Genomic DNA, 21,770 nt, shown 5'->3' on the forward strand with positions numbered 1-21,770 from the left:
AGCCGGATGTTAAGATTACGATTTGTCGCAACTGGAAGCAATTTTCAATTAACTTCGTTTATCTTTTGGTCTTCATTTTTTCTTCATGCAATCATCTGGAGATTTTGGTTTGATATTTGTACTTTTTAGTCAAAGGTTTTTCGTCGCCGCAGTAGAAAGAGTTGAGAATGGTTGGGCTCAAATTTGTTGAGTTTTATGTGCTGAGTTAATTATAATTAGTTCTTTCCAGAGGAGGATTAAGTAATGTTATTTTGCCACATAACGGAAGTTCACAGCTCCTGTGGCGCTATTGGCTAGCGCGTTCGGCTGTTAACCGAAAGGTTGGTGGTTCAAGCCCACCCAAAAGCGAAAAAATTTAAGCAGATGATCTTTTTGTTTATCAATAGGATGCACATCAATTAATGTCTTCGTTACTAAAAAATGCAATATCACAGATTATTATTGCGTGATTGTCAAACTTTAAAAGAAGTCCAAAAACAGACTGACTCAACGTTTACATGATTGTGACTTGTACATTCAAAAAAAGAGCATTTTTCAATGTTCAGTTTCTTTTCATTGATTTATAAGGAATATTGGGCGTGCTTTTTGTTTTCTTTGTTAAAAGTATAGTTTCTTGTAGTGCCTAATTTAAAAGTAAAACAGAAACCATTTCTTTTAAATGTTTTTGTTTTTTCAAGATTATATTAAATTGATCTTTTAGAATATATAAATGAGAGTTGGCTATGAATGGCTGGTTGGATGAAAAATATTTTCACAGGCTATTACTCTGTAATCTTTAAGGTTCGACGGCGAATTTGTTCTGTTAAGGACAGCCGGATTTTAAGGTTACGATTTGTCGCAAATTGAAGCAATTTTCAATTAACTTCGTTTATCTTTTGGTCTTCATTTTTTCTTCATGCAATCATCTGGAGATTTTGGTTTGATATTTGTACTTTTTAGTCAAAGGTTTATCGTCGCCGCAGTAGAAAAAGTTGAGAAAGGTTGGGCTCAAACTTGTTGAGTTTTTTGTGCTGAGTTAATTATAATTAATTCCTTCCAGAGGAGGATTCAGTAATCTTATTTTGCCAAATTAGGGAAAGTCACAGCTCCTGTGGCGCAATTGGCTAGCGCGTTTGGCTGTTAACCGAAAGGTTGGTGGTTAAAGCCCACCCAGAAGTGGAAAAATTTCAGCAGATGATCTTTTTGTTTATCAATAGGATGCACATCAATTAATGTCTTCGTTACTAAAAATGCAATATCACATTTTATTATTGTGTGATTGTCAAACTTTAAAAGAAGTCTAAAAACAGGCTGACTCAACCTTTACGTGATTTTGACTTGTACATCCAACTAAGGAGAATTTTTCAATGTTCAGTTTCTTTTTATGGATTTATCTGGATTATTGGGTGTGCTTTTTGTCTTCTTTGTTAAAAGTATAGGTTCTTGCAGTGATAATTTCAAAGTAAAACAAAAAACCTTTTCTTTTAAATTTTTTTGTTTTTTTCGAGATTATATTAAACTGATCTTTTAAAATATATCAATGAGAGTTGGCTATGAGTGGCTGGTTGGATGAAAAGTATTTTCACAGGCTATTGCTCTATAATCTTTAATGTTCCATGGAAAATTCGTTGTGTTAAGGACAGCTGGACTTGAAACTTAAGATTTTTTGCAAATTGAAGCAATTTTCAAGTAACTTTCTTTATCTTTTGGTTTTCATTTGTTCTTCATGTATTCATATGGAGATTTGGGTTTGATTTTTTCTTTCAAAGGTTTGTTGTCGCCACAGTAGAAAAACTTGAAAATTGTTGGTCTCAAACCTGCTGAGTCGTTTGTGCTGACTTAAATATAATTGGTTTCTTCCAGGGTAGGATCGAGTCATGGTAAATTGTTTTTAAACTGACATTGTTTTGTGGCGCAATTGGCTAGCGTGTTCGGCTGTTAACCTAAACGTTGGTGGTTCAAGCCCAAACAGGAGCGGAAATATTTAAGCAGATGATCTTTTTGTTTATCAAGAGCATGTACCTCAATTAACGCCTTCGTTACTAAAAATGCAAAATCACGGATTATGGTTGTCTCATTGACAAACTTTGAAAGAAGTCCAAAAACAGGCTGACTCAACGTTTACGTGAATGTGACTTGTACATTGAAATGAAGCGAATTTTTCAATATTCAGTTTCTTTTCATTGATTTACCTGGAGTATTGTGTGTACTCTTTGTTTTCTTTGTTAACAGTATAGGTTCATGCAGTGACTAATTTTAAAGTAAAACAAAAACCATTTCTTTTAAATATTTTTGTTTTTTTCGAGATTATATTAAAGCGATCTTTTAAAATATATCAATGAGAGTTGGCTATGAGTGGCTGGTTGGATAAAAAGTATTTCCACAGGCTATTGCTCTATAGTCTTTAATGTTCGATCTCAAATTCGTTGTGCTAAGGACAGCCGGATTTTAAGGTTATGATTTGTCGCAAATTGAAGCAATTTTCAATTAACTTCGTTTATCTTTTGGTCTTCATTTGTTCTTCATGCAATCATCTTGAGATTTTGGTTTGATTTTTGTACTTTTTAGTCAAAGGTTTTTTTCGCCGCAGTAGAAGAAGTTGAGAAAAGTTGGGCTCAAACTTGTTGAGTTTTTTGTGTTGAGTTAATTATAATTACTTCCTGCCAGAGGAGGATTAAGTGATCTTATTTTGCCGCATTAGGGAAATGCACAGCTCCTGTAGCGCAAGTGGCTAGCGCGTTGGGCTGTTAACCGAAAGGTTGGTGGTGCAAGCCCAGACAGAAGCGGAAAAATTTAAGCAGATGATCTTTTTGTTTATCAATAAGATGCACTTCAATTAATGTCTTCGTTTCTAAAAAATGGAATATCACAGATTATGATTAAGTGATTGTCAAACTTTAAAAGAATTCCAAAAACAGGTTGACTCAACGTTGTTGTGATTGTGACTTGTACATTCAAATAAAAAGAATTTTTCAATGTTCAGTTTCTTTTGATGGGTTTATCTGGAATATTGGGTGTGATTTTTGTTTTCTTTGTTAAAAGTTTAGGTTCTTGCAGTGCCTAATTTCGAAGTAAAACGAAAAATGATTTCTTTTAAATATTTTTGCGAGATTGTATTATACTGATCTTTTAAAATATATCAATGAGAGTTTGCTATGTGTGGCTGGTTGGATGAAAAATATTTTCACAGGCTATTGCTCTATAATCTTTAATGTACGATGGAGAATTCGTTGTGTTGAAGACAGCCGGATTTTAAACTTAAGATTTTTTGCAGATTGGTGCAATTTTCTAGTAGCTTTGTTTATCTTTTGGTTTTCATTTGTTCCTCATGTATTCATCTGGAGATTTGGGTTTGATTTTTTTTCTCAAAGGTTTGTTGTCGCCACAGTAGAAGAACTTGAAAATTGTTGGTCTCAAACCTGCTGAGTCGTTTGTGCTGACTTAAATATAATTGGTTTCTTCCAGGGGAGGATTGAGTCATGGTAAATTGTTTTTGAACGGACATTGTTTTGTGGCGCAATTGGCTGGCGTGTTCGGCTGTTAACCTAAACGTTGGTGGTTCAAGCCCAAACAGGAGCGGAAAAATTTAAGCAGATGATCTTTTTGTTTATCAATAGGATGCACATCAATTAATGTCTTCGTTGCTAAAACTGCAATATCACAGATTATGATTGTGTCATTGTCAAACTTTAAAAGAAGTTCAAAAACAGGCTGACTCAAAGTTTACGTGATTGTGACTTGTACTTTCAAATAGAGAGAATTTTTCAATGTACAGTCTCTTTTCATGGATTGATCTGGAACATTGGGTGTGCTTTTTGTGTTCTTTGTTAAAAGTATAGGTTCTTTCAGTGCCTAATTTCAAAGTATAGGTTCATGCAGTGACTAATTTTAAAGTAAAACAAAAACCATTTCTTTTAAATATTTTTGTTTTTTTCGAGATTATAGTAAAGTGATCTTTTAAAATATATCAATGAGAGTTGGCTATGAGTGGCTGGTTGGATAAAAAGTATTTCCACAGGCTATTGCTCTATAGTCTTTAATGTTCGATCTCAAATTCGTTGTGCTAAGGACAGCCGGATTTTAAGGTTATGATTTGTCGCAAATTGAAGCAATTTTCAATTAACTTCGTTTATCTTTTGGTCTTCATTTGTTCTTCATGCAATCATCTTGAGATTTTGGTTTGATTTTTGTACTTTTTAGTCAAAGGTTTTTTTCGCCGCACTAGAAGAAGTTGAGAAAAGTTGGGCTCAAACTTGTTGAGTTTTTTGTGTTGAGTTAATTATAATTACTTCCTGCCAGAGGAGGATTAAGTGATCTTATTTTGCCGCATTAGGGAAATGCACAGCTCCGGTGGCGCAAGTGGCTAGCGCGTTGGGCTGTTAACCGAAAGGTTGGTGGTGCAAGCCCAGACAGAAGCGGAAAAATTTAAGCAGATGATCTTTTTGTTTATCAATAAGATGCACTTCAATTAATGTCTTCGTTTCTAAAAAATGGAATATCACAGATTATGATTAAGTGATTGTCAAACTTTAAAAGAATTCCAAAAACAGGTTGACTCAACGTTGTTGTGATTGTGACTTGTACATTCAAATAAAAAGAATTTTTCAATGTTCAGTTTCTTTTGATGGGTTTATCTGGAATATTGGGTGTGATTTTTGTTTTCTCTGTTAAAAGTTTAGGTTCTTGCAGTGCCTAATTTCGAAGTAAAACGAAAAATGATTTCTTTTAAATATTTTTGCGAGATTGTATTATACTGATCTTTTAAAATATATCAATGAGAGTTTGCTATGTGTGGCTGGTTGGATGAAAAATATTTTCACAGGCTATTGCTCTATAATCTTTAATGTACGATGGAGAATTCGTTGTGTTGAAGACAGCCGGATTTTAAACTTAAGATTTTTTGCAGATTGGTGCAATTTTCTAGTAGCTTTGTTTATCTTTTGGTTTTCATTTGTTCCTCATGTATTCATCTGGAGATTTGGGTTTGATTTTTTTTCTCAAAGGTTTGTTGTCGCCACAGTAGAAGAACTTGAAAATTGTTGGTCTCAAACCTGCTGAGTCGTTTGTGCTGACTTAAATATAATTGGTTTCTTCCAGGGGAGGATTGAGTCATGGTAAATTGTTTTTGAACGGACATTGTTTTGTGGCGCAATTGGCTGGCGTGTTCGGCTGTTAACCTAAACGTTGGTGGTTCAAGCCCAAACAGGAGCGGAAAAATTTAAGCAGATGATCTTTTTGTTTATCAAGAGCATGTACCTCAATTAATGCCTTCGTTAATAAAAATGCAAAATCACGGATTATGGCTGTGTCATTGACAAACTTTAAAAGAAGTCCAAAAACAGGCTGACTCAACGTTTACGTGAATGTGACTTGTACATTGAAATGAAGCGAATTTTTCAATATTCAGTTTCTTTTCATGGATTTACCTGGAGTATTGTGTGTACTCTTTGTTTTCTTTGTTAACAGTATAGGTTCTTGCAGTGACTACTTTTAAAGTAAAACAAAAAACCATTTCTTTTAAATATTTTTGCTTTTTTCGAGATTATTTTAAATTGATGTTTTAAAATATATCAATGAGAGTTGGCTATGAGTGGCTGGTTGGATGAAAAGTATTGTCACAGGCTATTGCTCTATAATCTTTAATGTTCGATGGCAAAATCGTTGTGTTTAGGACAGCCGGGTTTTAAAGTTACGATATGTCGCAAATTGAAGCAATTTTCAATTAACTTCGTTTATCTTTTGGCCTTCATTTGTTCTTCGTGCAATCATCTGGAAATTTAGGTTTGATGTTTGTACTTTTTAGTCAAAGGGTTTTTTGTTGCCGCAGTAGAAAAAGTTGAGAAAGGTTGGGCTCAAACTTGTTGAGTTTTTTGTGCTGAGTTAATTATAATTAATTCCTTCCAGAGGAGGATTCAGTAATCTTATTTTGCCACATTAGGGAACTTCACAGCTCCTGTGGCGCAATTGGCTAGCGCGTTCGGCTGTTAACGAGAAGGTTGGTGGTTCAAGCCCACCCAGAAGCGGACAGAATTTAAGCAGATGATCTTTTTGTTTATCAATAGGATGCAATATCACAGATTATGATTGTGTGATTGTCAAACTTTTAAAGAAGTCCAAAAACAGGCTGACTCAACGTTGTTGTGATTGTGACTTGTACATTCAAATAAAGAGAATTTTTCAATGTTTAGTTTCTTTTGATGGGTTTATCTGGAATATTGGGTGTGCTTTTTGTTTTCTTTGTTAAAAGTTTAGGTTCTTGCAGTGCCTAATTTCAAAGTAAAACAAAAAACCATTTCTTTTAAATATTTTTGCGAGATTATATTATACTGATCTTTAAAAATATATCAATGGGAGTTTGCTATGAGTGGCTGGTTGGATGAAAATTATTTTCACAGGCTATTGCTCTATAATCTTTAATGTACGATGGAGAATTCGTTGTGTTGAAGACAGCCGGATTTCAAACTTAAGATTTTTTGCAAATTGAAGCAATTTTTAAGTAACTTTGTTTATCTTTTGGTTTCCATTTGTTCTTCATGTATTCATCTGGAGATTTGGGTTTGATTTTTTCTTTCAAAGGTTTGTTGTCGCCACAGTAGAAGAACTTGAAAATTGTTGGTCTCAAACCTGCTGAGTCGTTTGTGCTGACTTAAATATAATTGGTTTCTTCCAGGGGAGGATTGAATCATGGTAAATTGTTTTTAAACGGACATTGTTTTGTGACGCAATTGGCTAGCGTGTTCGGCTGTTAACCTAAACGTTGGTGGTTCAAGCCCAAACAGGAGCGGAAAAATTTAAGCAGATGATCTTTTTGTTTATCAAGAGCATGTACCTCAATTAATGCCTTCGTTACTAAAAATGCAAAATCACGGTTTATGGTTGTGTCATTGACAAACTTTAAAAGAAGTCCAAAAACAGGCTGACTCAACGTTTACGTGAATGTGACTTGTACATTGAAACGAAGCGAATTTTTTAATATTCATTTTCTTTTCATGGATTTACCTGGAGTATTGTGTGTACTCTTTGTTTTCTTTGTTAACAGTATAGGTTCTTGCAGTGACTACTTTTAAAGTAAAACAAAAAACCATTTCTTTTAAATATTTTTGCTTTTTTCGAGATTATTTTAAATTGATGTTTTAAAATATATCAATGAGAGTTGGCTATGAGTGGCTGGTTGGATGAAAAGTATTGTCACAGGCTATTGCTCTATAATCTTTAATGTTCGATGGCAAAATCGTTGTGTTTAGGACAGCCGGGTTTTAAAGTTACGATATGTCGCAAATTGAAGCAATTTTCAATTAACTTCGTTTATCTTTTGGCCTTCATTTGTTCTTCGTGCAATCATCTGGAAATTTAGGTTTGATGTTTGTACTTTTTAGTCAAAGGGTTTTTTGTTGCCCCAGTAGAAAAAGTTGAGAAAGGTTGGGCTCAAACTTGTTGAGTTTTTTGTGCTGAGTTAATTATAATTAATTCCTTCCAGAGGAGGATTCAGTAATCTTATTTTGCCACATTAGTGAAATTCACAGCTCCTGTGGCAAAATTGGCTAGCGCATTCGGCTGTTAACCAGAAGGTTGGTGGTTCAAGCCCACCCAGAAGCGGACAAAATTTAATCAGATGAGATTTTTGTTTATCAATAGGATGCAATTTCACAGATTATGATTGTGTGATTGTCAAACTTTTAAAGAAATCCAAAAACAGGCTGACTCAACGTTGTTGTGATTGTGACTTGTACATTCAAATAAAGAGAATTTTTCATCGTTCAGTTTCTTTTGATGGGTTTATCTGGAATATTGGGTGTGCTTTTTGTTTTCTTTGTTAAAAGTTTAGGTTCTTGCAGTGCCTAATTTCAAAGTAAAACAAAAAACCATTTCTTTTAAATATTTTTGCGAGATTATATTATACTGATCTTTTAAAATATATCAATGAGAGTTTGCTATGAGTGGCTGGTTGGATGAAAAATATTTTGACAGGCTATTGCTCTATAATCTTTAATGTACGATGGAGAATTCGTTGTGTTGAAGACAGCCGGATTTCAAACTTAAGATTTTTTGCAAATTGAAGCAATTTTCAAGTAACTTTGTTTATTTTTTGGTTTTCATTTGTTCTTCGTGTATTCATCTGGAGATTTGGGTTTGATTTTTTCTTTCAAAGGTTTGTTGTCGCCACAGTAGAAAAACTTGAAAATTGTTGGTCTCAAACCTGCTGAGTCGTTTGTGCTGACTTAAATATAATTGGTTTCTTCCAGGGGAGGATTGAATCATGGTAAATTGTTTTTAAACGGACATTGTTTTGTGACGCAATTGGCTAGCGTGTTCGGCTGTTAACCTAAACGTTGGTGGTTCAAGCCCAAACAGGAGCGGAAAAATTTAAGCAGATGATCTTTTTGTTTATCAAGAGCATGTACCTCAATTAATGCCTTCGTTACTAAAAATGCAAAATCACGGTTTTTGGTTGTGTCATTGACAAACTTTAAAAGAAGTCCAAAAACAGGCTGACTCAACGTTTACGTGAATGTGACTTGTACATTGAAACGAAGCGAATTTTTTAATATTCATTTTCTTTTCATGGATTTACCTGGAGTATTGTGTGTACTCTTTGTTTTCTTTGTTAACAGTATAGGTTCTTGCAGTGACTACTTTTAAAGTAAAACAAAAAACCATTTCTTTTAAATATTTTTGCTTTTTTCGAGATTATTTTAAACTGATGTTTTAAAATATATCAATGAGAATTGGCTATGAGTGGCTGGTTGGATGAAAAGTTTTTTCACAGGCTTTTGCTCTATAATCTTTAATGTTCGATGGCAAAATCGTTGTGTTTAGGACAGCCGGATTTTAAAGTTACGATATGTCGCAAATTGAAGCAATTTTCAATTAACTTCGTTTATCTTTTGGCCTTCATTTGTTCTTCGTGCAATCATCTGGAGATTTATGCTTGATGTTTTTTTTCTTTTTAGTCAAAGGGTTTTTTGTCGCCGCAGTAGAAAAAGTTGAGAAAGGTTGGGCTCAAACTTGTTGAGTTTTTTGTGCTGAGTTAATTATAATTAATTCCTTCCAGAGGAGGATTCAGTAATCTTATTTTGCAACATTAGGGAACTTCACAGCTCCTGTGGCGCAATTGGCTAGCCCGTTCGGCAGTTAACGAGAAGGTTGGTGGTTCAAGCCCACCCAGAAGCGGACAGAATTTAAGCAGATGATCTTTTTGTTTATCAATAGGATGCAATATCACAGATTATGATTGTGTGATTGTCAAACTTTTAAAGAAGTCCAAAAACAGGCTGACTCAACGTTGTTGTGATTGTGACTTGTACATTCAAATAAAGAGAATTTTTCAATGTTCAGTTTCTTTTGATGGGTTTATCTGGAATATTGGGTGTGCTTTTTGTTTTCTTTGTTAAAAGTTTAGGTTCTTGCAGTGCCTAATTTCAAAGTAAAACAAAAAACCATTTCTTTTAAATATTTTTGCGAGATTATATTATACTGATCTTTTAAAATATATCAATGGGAGTTTGCTATGAGTGGCTGGTTGGATGAAAAATATTTTCACAGGCTATTGCTCTATAATCTTTAATGTACGATGGAGAATTCGTTGTGTTGAAGACAGCCGGATTTCAAATTTAAGATTTTTTGCAAATTGAAGCAATTTTTAAGTAACTTTGTTTATCTTTTGGTTTCCATTTGTTCTTCATGTAATCATCTGGAGATTTGGGTTTGATTTTTTCTTTCAAAGGTTTGTTGTCGCCACAGTAGAAAAACTTGAAAATTGTTGGTCTCAAACCTGCTGAGTCGTTTGTGCTGACTTAAATATCATTGGTTTCTTCCAGGGGAGGATTGAATCATGGTAAATTGTTTTTAAACGGACATTGTTTTGTGGCGCAATTGGCTAGCGTGTTCGGCTGTTAACCTAAACGTTGGTGGTTCAAGCCCAAACAGGAGCGGAAAAATTTAAGCAGATGATCTTTTTGTTTATCAAGAGCATGTACCTCAATTAATGCCTTCGTTACTAAAAATGCAAAATCACGGTTTATGGTTGTGTCATTGACAAACTTTAAAAGAAGTCCAAAAACAGGCTGACTCAACGTTTACGTGAATGTGACTTGTACATTGAAACGAAGCGAATTTTTTAATATTCATTTTCTTTTCATGGATTTACCTGGAGTATTGTGTGTACTCTTTGTTTTCTTTGTTAACAGTATAGGTTCTTGCAGTGACTACTTTTAAAGTAAAACAAAAAACCATTTCTTTTAAATATTTTTGCTTTTTTCGAGATTATTTTAAACTGATGTTTTAAAATATATCAATGAGAATTGGCTATGAGTGACTGGTTTGATGAAAAGTATTTTCACAGGCTATTGCTCTATAATCTTTAATGTTGCATGGCAAATTCGTTGTGTTAAGGACAGTCGGATTTTAAGATTACGATTTGTCGCAAATTGAAGCAATTTCCATTTAACTTCGTTTATCTTTTGGCCTTCAGTTGTTCTTCGTGCAATCATCTGGAGATTTAGGTTTGATGTTTGTACTTTTTAGTCAAAGGGTTTTTTGTCGCCGCAGTAGAAAAAGTTGAGAAAGGTTGGGCTCAAACTTGTTGAGTTTTTTGTGCTGAGTTAATTATAATTAATTCCTTCCAGAGGAGGATTCAGTAATCTTATTTTGCCACATTAGGGAAATTCACAGCTCCTGTGGCGCAATTGGCTAGCGCGTTCGGCTGTTAACCAGAAGGTTGGTGGTTCAAGCCCACCCAGAAGCGGACTAAATTTAAGCAGATGATCTTTTTGTTTATCAATAGGATGCAATATCACAGATTATGATTGTGTGATTGTCAAACTTTTAAAGAAGTCCGAAAACAGGCTGACTCAACGTTGTTGTGATTGTGACTTGTACATTCAAATAAAGAGAATTTTTCAATCTTCAGTTTCTTTTGATGGGTTTATCTGGAATATTGGGTGTGCTTTTTGTTTTCTTTGTTAAAAGTTTAGGTTCTTGCAGTGCCTAATTTCAAAGTAAAACAAAAAACCATTTCTTTTAAGTGTTTTTGTTGTTTTTCGAGATTATATCAAACTGATCTTTTAAAATATATCAATGAGAGTTGACTATGTGGGGCTGGTTGGATGAAAATTATTTTCACAGGCTATTGCTCTATAATCTTTAATGTTCGATGCCAAATTCGTTGTTTTAAAGACAGCCGGATTTTATACTTAAGATTTTTTGCCAATTGAAGCAATTTTCAAGTAACTTTGTTTATCTTTTGGTTTTCATTCGTTCTTCATGTTTTCATCTGGAGATTTGGGTTTGATTTTTTATTTCAAAGGTTTGTTGTCGCCACAGTAGAAAAACTTGAAAATTGTTGGTCTCAAACTTGCTGAGTCGTTTGTGCTGACTCAGGTATAATTGGTTTCTTCCAGGGGAGGATTCAGAAATTGTACATTGTTACTAAACAGACGTTGTTTTGTGGCGCAATTGGCTAGCGTGTTCGGCTGTTCATTTAAACGTTGGTAGTTCAAGCCCACCCAGGAGCGGAAGAATTTAAGCAGATGATCTTTTTGTTTGCCAAGACGATGTACAACAATTAATGCCTTCGTTATTAATAATGCAAAATCACGGATTACGGTTCTTTCATTGTCAAACTTTAAAAGAAGTCCAAAAACAGGCTGACTCAACGTTTACGTGATTGTGACTTGTACATTCAAATGAATTTTTTTTTAATTTTCAGTTTCTTTTCATGGATTTATCTTGAATATTGGGTGAACTTTTCGTTTTCTTTGTTGACAGTTTAGGTTCTTGTAGAGACTAATTTTTTAAGTAAAACAAAAAACCATTTGTTTTAAATATTTTTGCTTTTTTCGAGATTATATTAAACTGATCTTTTAAAATATATCAAAGAGAGTTGGCTATGAGTGGCTGGTTGGATAAAAAGTATTTTCACAGGCTGTTGCTCTATAATCTTTAAGGTTCGATGGCAAATCCGTTGTGTTAAGGACAGCCGGTTTTTAAGATCACGATTTGTCGCAAATTGAAGCAATTTTCAATTAACTTCGTTTATCTTTTGGTCTTCATTTGTTCTTCGTGCAATCATCTGGAGATTTTGGTTTCATTTTTGTACTTTTTAGTCAAATTTTTTGTCGCCGCAGTAGAAAAAGTTGAGAAAGGTTGGGCTCATACTTGCTGAGTTTTTTGTGCTGAGTTTATTATAATTAATTCCTTCCAGAGGAGGATTAAGTATTCTTATTTTGCCACATTAGGGAAATTCACAGCTCCTGTGGCGCAATTGGCTAGCGCGTTCGGCTGTTAACCAAAAGGTTGGTGGTTCAAGCTCACCCAGAAGCGGAAAAATTTAAGCAGATGATCTTTTTGTTTATCAATAGGATGCACATCAATTAATGTCTTTGTTACTAAAAATGCAATAGCACAGATTATGATTGTGTGATTGTCAAACTTTAAATGAAGTCCAAAAACAGGCTGACTCAACGTTTACGTGACTGTGGCTTGTACATTCAAATAAAGAGAATTTTTCAATGTTCAGTTTCTTTTCATGGATTTATCTGTAATATTCAGTATTTTCACAGGCTGTTGCTCTATAATCTTTAAGGTTCGATGGCAAATCCGTTGTGTTAAGGACAGCCGGTTTTTAAGATCACGATTTGTCGCAAATTGAAGCAATTTTCAATTAACTTCGTTTATCTTTTGGTCTTCATTTGTTCTTCGTGCAATCATCTGGAAATTTTGGTTTCATTTTTGTACTTTTTAGTCAAATTTTTTGTCGCCGCAGTAGAAAAAGTTGAGAAAGGTTGGGCCCATACTTGCTGAGTTTTTTGTGCTGAGTTTATTATAATTAATTCCTTCCAGAGGAGGATTAAGTATTCTTATTTTGCCACATTAGGGAAATTCACAGCTCCTGTGGCGCAATTGGCTAGCGCGTTCGGCTGTTAACCAAAAGGTTGGTGGTTCAAGCTCACCCAGAAGCGGAAAAATTTAAGCAGATGATCTTTTTGTTTATCAATAGGATGCACATCAATTAATGTCTTTGTTACTAAAAATGCAATATCACAGATTATGATTGTGTGATTGTCAAACTTTAAATGAAGTCCAAAAACAGGCTGACTCAACGTTTACGTGACTGTGGCTTGTACATTCAAATAAAGAGAATTTTTCAATGTTCAGTTTCTTTTCATGGATTTATCTGTAATATTGGGGGTGCTTTTTGTTTTCTTTGTTAAAAGTATAGGTTCTTGCAGTGCCAAATTTCAAATAAAAACAAAAAACCATTTCTTTTAAATGTATTCGTTTTTTTCCGAGATTATTTTAAACTGATCTTTTAATATATATCAATGAGAGTTGGCTATCAGTGGCTGATTGGATGACAAGTGTTTTCACAGGCTGTTGCTCTATAATCTTTAATGTTCGATGGCAAATTCGTTGTGTTAAGGACAGCCAGATTTTAAGATTACGATTTGTCACAAATCGAAGTAATTTTCAATTAACTTTGTTTATCTTTTGGTGTTCATTTGTTCTTCGTGCAATCATCTGGAGATTTTGGTTTGATTTTTGTACTTTTTAGTCATTTTTTGTCGCCGCAGTAGAAAAAGGTGAGAAAAGTTTGGCTCATACTTGCTGAGTTTTTTGTGCTGAGTTAATTATAATTAATTCTTTCCAGAGGAGGATTAAGTAATCTTATTTTGCCACATTAGGCAAATTCACAGCTCAAGTGGCGCAATTGCCTAGCGCGTTTGGCTGTTAACCGAAATGTTGGTGGTTCAAGCCCGCCCAGAACCGGAAAAACTTAAGCAGATGATCTTTTTGTTTATCAATCGGATGCACATCAATTAATGTCTTTGTTACTAAAAATGCAATATCACAGATTATGATTGTGTGATTGTCAAACTTCAAATGAAGTCCAAAAACAGGCTGACTCAACGTTTACGTGACTGTGGCTTGTACATTCAAATAAAGAGAATTTTTCAATGTTCAGTTTCTTTTCATGAATTTATCTGTAATATTGGGGGTGCTTTTTGTTTTCTTTGCTAAAAGTATAGGTTCTTGCAGTGCCAATTTTCAAATTAAAACAAAAAACCATTTCTTTTAAATGTATTTGTTTTTTTCCGAGATTATTTTAAACTGATCTTTTAAAATATATCAATGAGAGTTGGCTATGAGTGGCTAATTGGATGACAAGTGTTTTCACAGGCTGATGCTCTATAATATTTAATGTTCGATGGCAAATTCGTTTTGTTAAGGACAGCCGGATTTTAAGATTACGATTTGTCGCAAATTGAAGCAATTTTCATTTAACTTTGTTTATCTTTTGGTCTTCAATTGTTCTTCGTGCAATTATCTGGAGATTTTGGTTTGATTTTTTGTACTTTTTTGTCAAATTTTTTGTCGCCGCAGTAGAAAAAGTTGAGAAAGGTTGGGCTCATACTTGCTGAGTTTTTTGTGCTGAGTTATTTATAATTAATTCTTTCCAGAGGAGGATTAAGTAATATTTTTTTGCCACATTAGGGAAATTCACAGCTCACGTGGCGCAATTGGCTAGCGCTTTCGGTTGTTAACCGGAAGGTTGGTGGTTCAAGCCCACCCAGAACCGGAAACATTTAAACAGATGATCTTTTTGTTTTTCAATAAGATGCACATCAATTAATGTTTTTGTTACTACAAAATGCAATATCACAGATTATGATTCTGTGATTGTCAAACTTCAAATGAATTCCAAAAACAGGCTGACTCAACGTTTACGTGATTGTGGCTTGTACATTCAAATAAAGAGAATTTTTCAATGTTCAGTTTGTTTTCATGGATTTATCTGGAATATTGGGGGTGCTTTTTGTTTTCTTTGTTAGAAGTATAGGTTCGTGCAGTGCCTAATTTCAAAGTAAAACAAAAAATTATTTCTTTCAAATGTATTTGTTTTTTTCCGAGATTATATTAGACTGATCTTTTAAAATATATCAATGAGAGTTTGCTATGAGTGGCTGGTTGGATGAAAAGTATTTTCACAGGCTGTTGCTCTATAATCTTTAATGTTCGATTGCAAATTTGTTGTGTAAAGGACAGCCGGATTATAAGATTACGATTTGTCGCAAATTGAAGCAATTTCCAATTAACCTTGTTTATCTTTTGGTCTTCATTTGTTCTTCGTGCAATCATCTGAAGATTTTGTTTGATTTTTGTACTTTTTAGTCAATTTTTTTTTCGCCGCAGTAGAAAAAAATGAGAAAGGTTGGGCTCATACTTGTTGAGTTTTTTGTGCTGAGTTAATTATAATTAATTCCTTCCAGAGGAGGATTAAGCAATCTTTTTTTGCCACATTAGGGAAATAATAGCTCCTGTGGCGCAATTGGCTACCGCGTTCGTCTGTAAACCGAAAAGGTGGTTTTTCAAGCCCACCCAGAAGCGGAAAAGGTTAAGCAGATGATCTTTTTGTTTATCAAGAGGATGTACATCAATTAACGCCTTCGTTACTATAAAATGCATTATCACGGATTATGGTTGTGTCATTGTCATACTTTAAAAGAAGTCCAAAAACAGGCTGACTCAACGTTTACGTGATTGTGACTTGTGCATTCAAATAAAGAGAATTTTTCAATGTTCAGTTTCTTTCATGGATTTATCTGGAATATTGAGTGTGCTATTTGTTTTCTTTGTTAAAAGTATAGGTTCTTGCAGTGACTAATTTTAAAGTAAAACAAAAAACCATAGCTTTTAATTATTTTTGCTGTTTTCGAGACTATGTTGAACTGATCTCTTAAAATATATCAATGAGTTGGCTATGAGTGGCTGGTTGGATTAAAAGTATTTTCAAAGGCTATTGCTCTATAATCTTTATTGTTCGATGGCAAATTCGTTGTGTTAAGGTCAGCGGGATTTTAAGATTACGATTTGTCGCAAATTGAAGCAATTTTCAATTAACTTCGTTTATCTTTTGGTCTTTATTTGTTCTTCATGCAATCATCTGGAGATTTTGGTTTGATTTTTGTACTTTTTAGTCAGATTTTTTGTCGCCGCAGTAGAAAAAGTTGAGAAAGGTTGGGCTCAAACTTGTTGAGTTTTTTGTGCTGAGTTAATTATAATTGATTCCTTCCAGAGGAGGACCAAGTAATCTTATTTTGCCTCATTAGGGAAATTTTAGCTCCTGTGGCTGAATTGGCTAGCGCGTTTGGCTGTTAACCGAAAGGTTGGGGGTTCAAGCCCACCCAGAACCGGAAAAATTTAAGCAGATGATCTTTTTGTTTATCAATAGGATGCACATCAATTAATGTCTTCGTTACTAAAGAATGCAATATCACAGATTGTGATTATGTGATTGTCAAACTTTAAAGGAAGTCCAAAAACAGGCTGACTCAACGTTTACGTGATTGTGACTTGTACATTCAAATGAAAATTTTTCAATATTCAATTTCTTTTCATGGATTTATCTGGAATATTGGTTGTACTTTTTGTTTTCTTTGTTAACAGTATAGGTTCTTGTAATGACTAATTTTAAAGTAAATCAGAAACCATTTCAGTTTTAAATGTTTGTTTTTTCGATAGTATATTAAACAGATCTTTTAAAATATATCAATGCGAGTTGGCTGAGTGACTGGTTGGATGAAAAGTATTTTCACAGGCTATTGCTCTATAATCTTTAATATTCGATGGCAAACTCGTTGTGTTAGGGACAGCCGTGTTTTAAACTTAAAATTTGTCGCAAATTGAAGCAATTTTCAAGTAACTTGTTTATATTTTGGTCTTCATTTGTTCTTCATGCAATCATCTGGAGATTTTGGTTTGATTTTTGTACATTTAATCAAAGGTTTTTTTGTCGCAGCAGTAGAAAAGTTGAGAAAGGTTGGGCTCAAACCTATTGAGTTTTCTGTGCTAAGTTAATTAAAAGTGATTCCTTCCAGAGTAGGATTAAGTCATCTTATTTTGCCACATTATAGACATGCACTGCTCCTGTGGAGCAATTGGCTAGCGAATTCGGCTGTTTATCGAAAGGTTGGTCGTTCAAGCCCACCCAGAAGCGGAAAAATTTAAGCAGATGATCTTTTTGTTTATCAATAGGATGCACATCAATTAATGTCTTCGTTACTAAAAAATGCAATATCACAGATTATGCTTGTGTCATTGTCAAACTTTAAATAAATCGCAAAAACAGGCTGACTCAACGTTTACGTGATTGTGAATTGTACATTCAAATAAAGAGAGTTTTTCAATGTTCAGTTTCTTTTCATGGATTTAACTTAAATATTGGGTGTGCTTTTTGTTTTCTTTGTTAAAAGTATAGGCTTTTGCAGTGCCCAGTTTCAATGTAAAACAAAAAAACCATTTCTTTTAAATGTTTTTGTTTTTTTTTCGAGATTATATTAAACTGATCTTTTAAAATATATCAATGAGAGTTGGCTGAGTGGCTGGTTGGATGAAAAGTATTTTCACAGGCTATTGCTCTATAATCTTCAATGTTCGATGGGGAATTCGTTGTGTTAAAGACAGCCGGATTTTAAACTTAAGATTTTTTGCAAATTGAAGCAATTTCCAAGTAACTTTGTTTATCTTTTGGTTTTCATTTGTTCTTCATGAATTCATCTGGAGATTTGGGTTTGATTTTTTCTTTCAAAGGCTTGTTGTCGCCAATGTAAAAAAACTTGACAATTTTTGGTCTCAAACCTGCTGAGTCGTTTGTGCTGACTTAAATATAATTGGTTTCTTACAGGGGAGGATTCAGTCATGGTAAATTGTTACTAAACGGACATCGTTTTGTGCCGCAATTGGCTGGAGTGTTCAACTGTTAACCTAAACGTTGGTGGTTCAAGCCCACCCAGGAGCGGAAAAATTTAAGCAGATGATCTTCTTGTTTATCAAGAGGATGTACATCAATTAACGCCTTCTTTACTAAAAATGCAATGTCACGGATTATGGTTGTGTCATTGTCAAACTTTGAAAGAAGTCCAAAAACAGTCTGACTCGACGTTTACGTGATTGTGACTTGTACATTCAAATGAAGAGAATTTTTCAATATTCAGTTTCTTTTCAGTGATTTATCTGAAATAATGGGTGTACTTTTTGTTTTCTTTGTTAACAGTATAGGTTCTTGCAGTGACTAATTTTAAAGTAAATCAGAAACCATTTCAATTTTAAATGTTTGTTTTTTTCGATAGTATAATAAACTGATCTTTTAAAATATATCAATGAGAGTTGGCTATGAGTGACTGGTGGGATGAAAAGTATTTTCACAGGCTTTTGCTCTATAATCTTTAATGTTCGATGGCAAATTCGTTGTGTTATTGACAGCCGTGTTTTAAACTTAAAATTTGTCGCAAATTGAAGCAATTTTCAAGTAACTTGTTTATATTTTGGTCTTCATTTGTTCTTCATGCAATCATCTGGAGATTTTGGTTTGATTTTTGTACATTTAATCAAGGGTTTTTTGTCGCAGCAGTAGAAAAAGTTGAGAAAGGTTGGGCTCAAACCTATTGAGTTTTCTGTGCTAATTTAATTAAAAGTGATTCCTTCCAGAGTAGGATTAAGTCATCTTATTTTGCCACATTATAGACATGCGCAGCTCCTGTAGAGCAATTGGCTTGCGAAGTCGGCTGTTAATCGAAAGGCTGGTGGTTCAAGCCCACCCAGGAGCGGAAACATTTAAGCAGATGATCTTTTTTGTTTTCAATAGGATGTACATCAATTAACGCCTTCTTTACTACAAATGCAATGTCACGGATTATGGTTTTGTCATTGCCAGACTTTGAAAGAAGTCCAAAAACAGGCTGACTCAACGTTTACGTGATTGTGACTTGTACATTCAAATAAAGAGAATTTTTCAATGTTCGGTTTCTTTTCATGGATTTATCTTAAATATTGGGTGTGCTTTTTCTTTTCTTTGTTAAAAGTATAGGTTCTTGCAGTGCCTAATTTCAAAGTAAAACAAAAAACCATTTCTTTGAAATGTTTTTGTTTTTTTTCGAGATTATATTAAACTGATCTTTTAAAATATATCAATGAGAGTTGGCTGAGTGATTGGTTGGATGAAAAATATTTTCACAGGCTATTGCTCTATAATCTTTAATGTTCGATGGAAAGTTCATTATTTTAAAGACAGCCGGATTTTAAACTTAAGATTTTTTGCAAATTGAAGCAATTTCCAAGTAACTTTGTTTGTCTTTTGGTTTTCATTTGTTCTTCATGAATTCATCTGGAGATTTGGGTTTGATTTTTTCTTTCAAAGGCTTGTTGTCGCCAAAGTTGAAAAACTTGACAATTTTTGGTCTCAAACCTGCTGAGTCGTTTGTGCTGACTTAAATATAATTGGTTTCTTCCAGGGGAGGATTCAGTCATGGTAAATTGTTACTAAACGGACATTGTTTTGTGCCATAATTGGCTGGAGTGTTCAGCTGTTAACCTAAACGTTGGTGGTTCAAGCCCATCCAGGGGCGGAAAAATTTAAGCAGATGATCTTTTTGTTTATCAAGAGGATGTGCATCAATTAACGCCTTCTTTACTAAAAATGCAATGTCACGGATTATGGTTGTGTCATTGTCAAACTTTGAAAGAAGTCCAAAAACAGGCTGACTCAACGTTTAAGTGATTGTGACTTGTACATTCAAATGAAGAGAATTTTTCAATATTCAGTTTCTTTTCATTGATTTTTCTGGAATATTAGGTGTGCTTTTTGTTTTCTTTAAGAACAGTATAGGTTCTTGCGGTGACTAATTCTTAAAGTAAAGCAGAACACCATTTCAATGTTAAATTAGAGTTGGCTATGAGTGACTGAATAGATGAAAACTTATTTCACGGGCTATTGCTCTATAATCTTTAATGTTCGATTGCAAATTTGTTGTTTTAAGGACAGCCGAAATTTCGTAATTTGAAGCATATTCAAGTAACTTCTTAAATCTTTTAATTTTTATTTGTTCTTCACGTATTCATCTGGAGATTTTGGTTGATTTTTTTTACTTTTTGGTCAAAGGTTTTTTGTCGCCGCAGTAGAAAAAGTTGAGAAAGGTTGGGCTCAAACTTGTTGAATTTTTTGTGATGGGTTAATCATAATTAATTCCTTCCAGAGGAGGATTAAGTAGTCTTATTTTGCCTCATTACGGAAATTCACAGCTCCTGTGGCGCAATTGGCTAGCGCGTTCGGCTGTTAGCCGAAAGGTTGGTGGTTCAAGCCCACCCAGAAAGGGAAATTTTAAGCAGATGATCTTTTTGTTTATCAATAGGATGTACATCAATTAACGTCTTCTTTACTAAAAAAATGCAAAATCGCGTTTTATACTTGTATCATTGTCAAACTTTGAAAGAAGTCCAAAAACACAGGCTGACTCAACGTTTACGTGATTGTGACTTGTACATTCAAATGAAGAGAATTTTTCAATATTCAGTTTCTTTTCATTGATTTATCTGGAATATTGGGTGTACTTTTTGTTTTCTTTGTTAACTGTATAGGTTCTTGCAGTGACTAATTTTAAAGTAAATCAGAAACCATTTCAATTTTGAATGTTTGTTTTTTTGACTGGTTGGATGAAAAGTGACTGGTTGGATGAAAAGTTATTTCACAGGCTATTGCTCTATAATCTTTAATGTTCGATGGCAAATTCGTTGTGTTACGGACAGCCGGATTTTAAGATTACGATTTGTCGCAAATTGAAGCAATTTCCAATTAGCTTCGTTTATCTTTTGGTCTTCATTTTTTCTTCATGCAATCATCTGGAGATTTTGGTTTGATTTTTGTACTTTCAATCCAAGGTTTTTGTCGCCGCAGTAGAAAAGGTTGAGAAAGGTTGGGCTCAAACCTAATGAGTTTTCTGTGCTGAGTTAATTATAAGTGATTCCTTCCAGAGTAGGATTAAGTCATCTTATTTTGCCACATTATACACATGCACAGCTCCTGTGGCGGAATTGGCTAGCGAATTCGGCTGTTCACCGAAAGGTTGGTGGTTTAAGCCCACCCAGGAGCGGAAACATTTAAGCAGATGATCTTTTTTGTTTTCAATAGGATGTACATCAAGTAACGTCTTCGTTACTAAAAAAAATGCAAAAGCACGGATTATACTTGGGTCATTGTCAAACTTGTAAAAGAAGTACAAAAAACAGGCTAGCTCAACACTTACGTGATCGTCACTTGTACATTCAAACACACCAACCTTTTCAATACTCAGATTCTTTTCTTGGATTTATCTTGGATTCAGTGCCTAATTTCAAAGTAAAACAAAAATTTATTTTTTTAAAATATTTTTCTTTTTTTCGAGATTATATTAAACTGATCTTTTAAAATATATCAATGAGAGTTGGCTATGAGTGACTGGTTTGATGAAAAGTATTTTCACAGGCTGATGCTCTATAATATTTAATGTTCGATGGCAAATTCGTTTTGTTAAGGACAGCCGGATTTTAAGATTACGATTTGTCGCGAATCGAAGCAATTTTCAATTGACTTCGTTTATCTTTTGGTCTTCATTTGTTCTTCATGCAATCATCTGGAGATTTTGGTTTGATTTTTATATTTTTTAGTCAAAGTGTTTTTGTCGCCGCAGTAGAACAAGTTGAGAAAGGTTGGGCTCAAACTCGTTGAGTTTCTTGTGCTGAGTTAATCCTAAATAATTCCTTCCAGAGGAGGATAAAGTAATCTTATCTTGCCACATTAAGGAAATTCACAGCTCCTGTGGCGCAATTTGGTAGCGCGGTCGGCTGTTAACCGAAAGATTGGTGGTTCAAGCCCACCCAGAAGCGGACTAAATTTAAGCAGATGATCTTTTTGTTTATCAATAGGATGCAATATCACAGATTATGATTGTGTGCTTTTTGTTTTCTTTAAGAACAGTATA

General features: G+C 34.0%; 1 protein-coding gene and 6 non-coding genes across 7 annotated transcripts in view; all 7 read left to right on the forward strand.

Moving 5' to 3' along the window:
- The window catches only part of LOC142351596 (xaa-Pro aminopeptidase ApepP-like), a 702,879-nt gene that overhangs the window by 483,889 nt on the left and 197,220 nt on the right, over positions 1 to 21,770 (forward strand). The gene's annotated exons all lie outside the window — the stretch shown is intronic.
- Positions 275 to 348, forward strand: Trnan-guu (transfer RNA asparagine (anticodon GUU)). The gene has a single exon. It is a non-coding gene; the product is annotated as a tRNA-Asn (tRNA).
- On the forward strand, positions 1,085 to 1,158 carry Trnan-guu (transfer RNA asparagine (anticodon GUU)). Its single transcript has one exon. It is a non-coding gene; the product is annotated as a tRNA-Asn (tRNA).
- On the forward strand, positions 10,650 to 10,723 carry Trnan-guu (transfer RNA asparagine (anticodon GUU)). The gene has a single exon. It is a non-coding gene; the product is annotated as a tRNA-Asn (tRNA).
- On the forward strand, positions 12,227 to 12,300 carry Trnan-guu (transfer RNA asparagine (anticodon GUU)). The gene has a single exon. It is a non-coding gene; the product is annotated as a tRNA-Asn (tRNA).
- On the forward strand, positions 12,865 to 12,938 carry Trnan-guu (transfer RNA asparagine (anticodon GUU)). The gene has a single exon. It is a non-coding gene; the product is annotated as a tRNA-Asn (tRNA).
- On the forward strand, positions 21,602 to 21,675 carry Trnan-guu (transfer RNA asparagine (anticodon GUU)). The gene has a single exon. It is a non-coding gene; the product is annotated as a tRNA-Asn (tRNA).

This window comes from Convolutriloba macropyga, chromosome 13, assembly GCF_964194025.1.
Source record: "Convolutriloba macropyga chromosome 13, txConMacr16.3, whole genome shotgun sequence".
Taxonomy (NCBI): Eukaryota; Metazoa; Xenacoelomorpha; order Acoela; family Convolutidae; genus Convolutriloba; species Convolutriloba macropyga.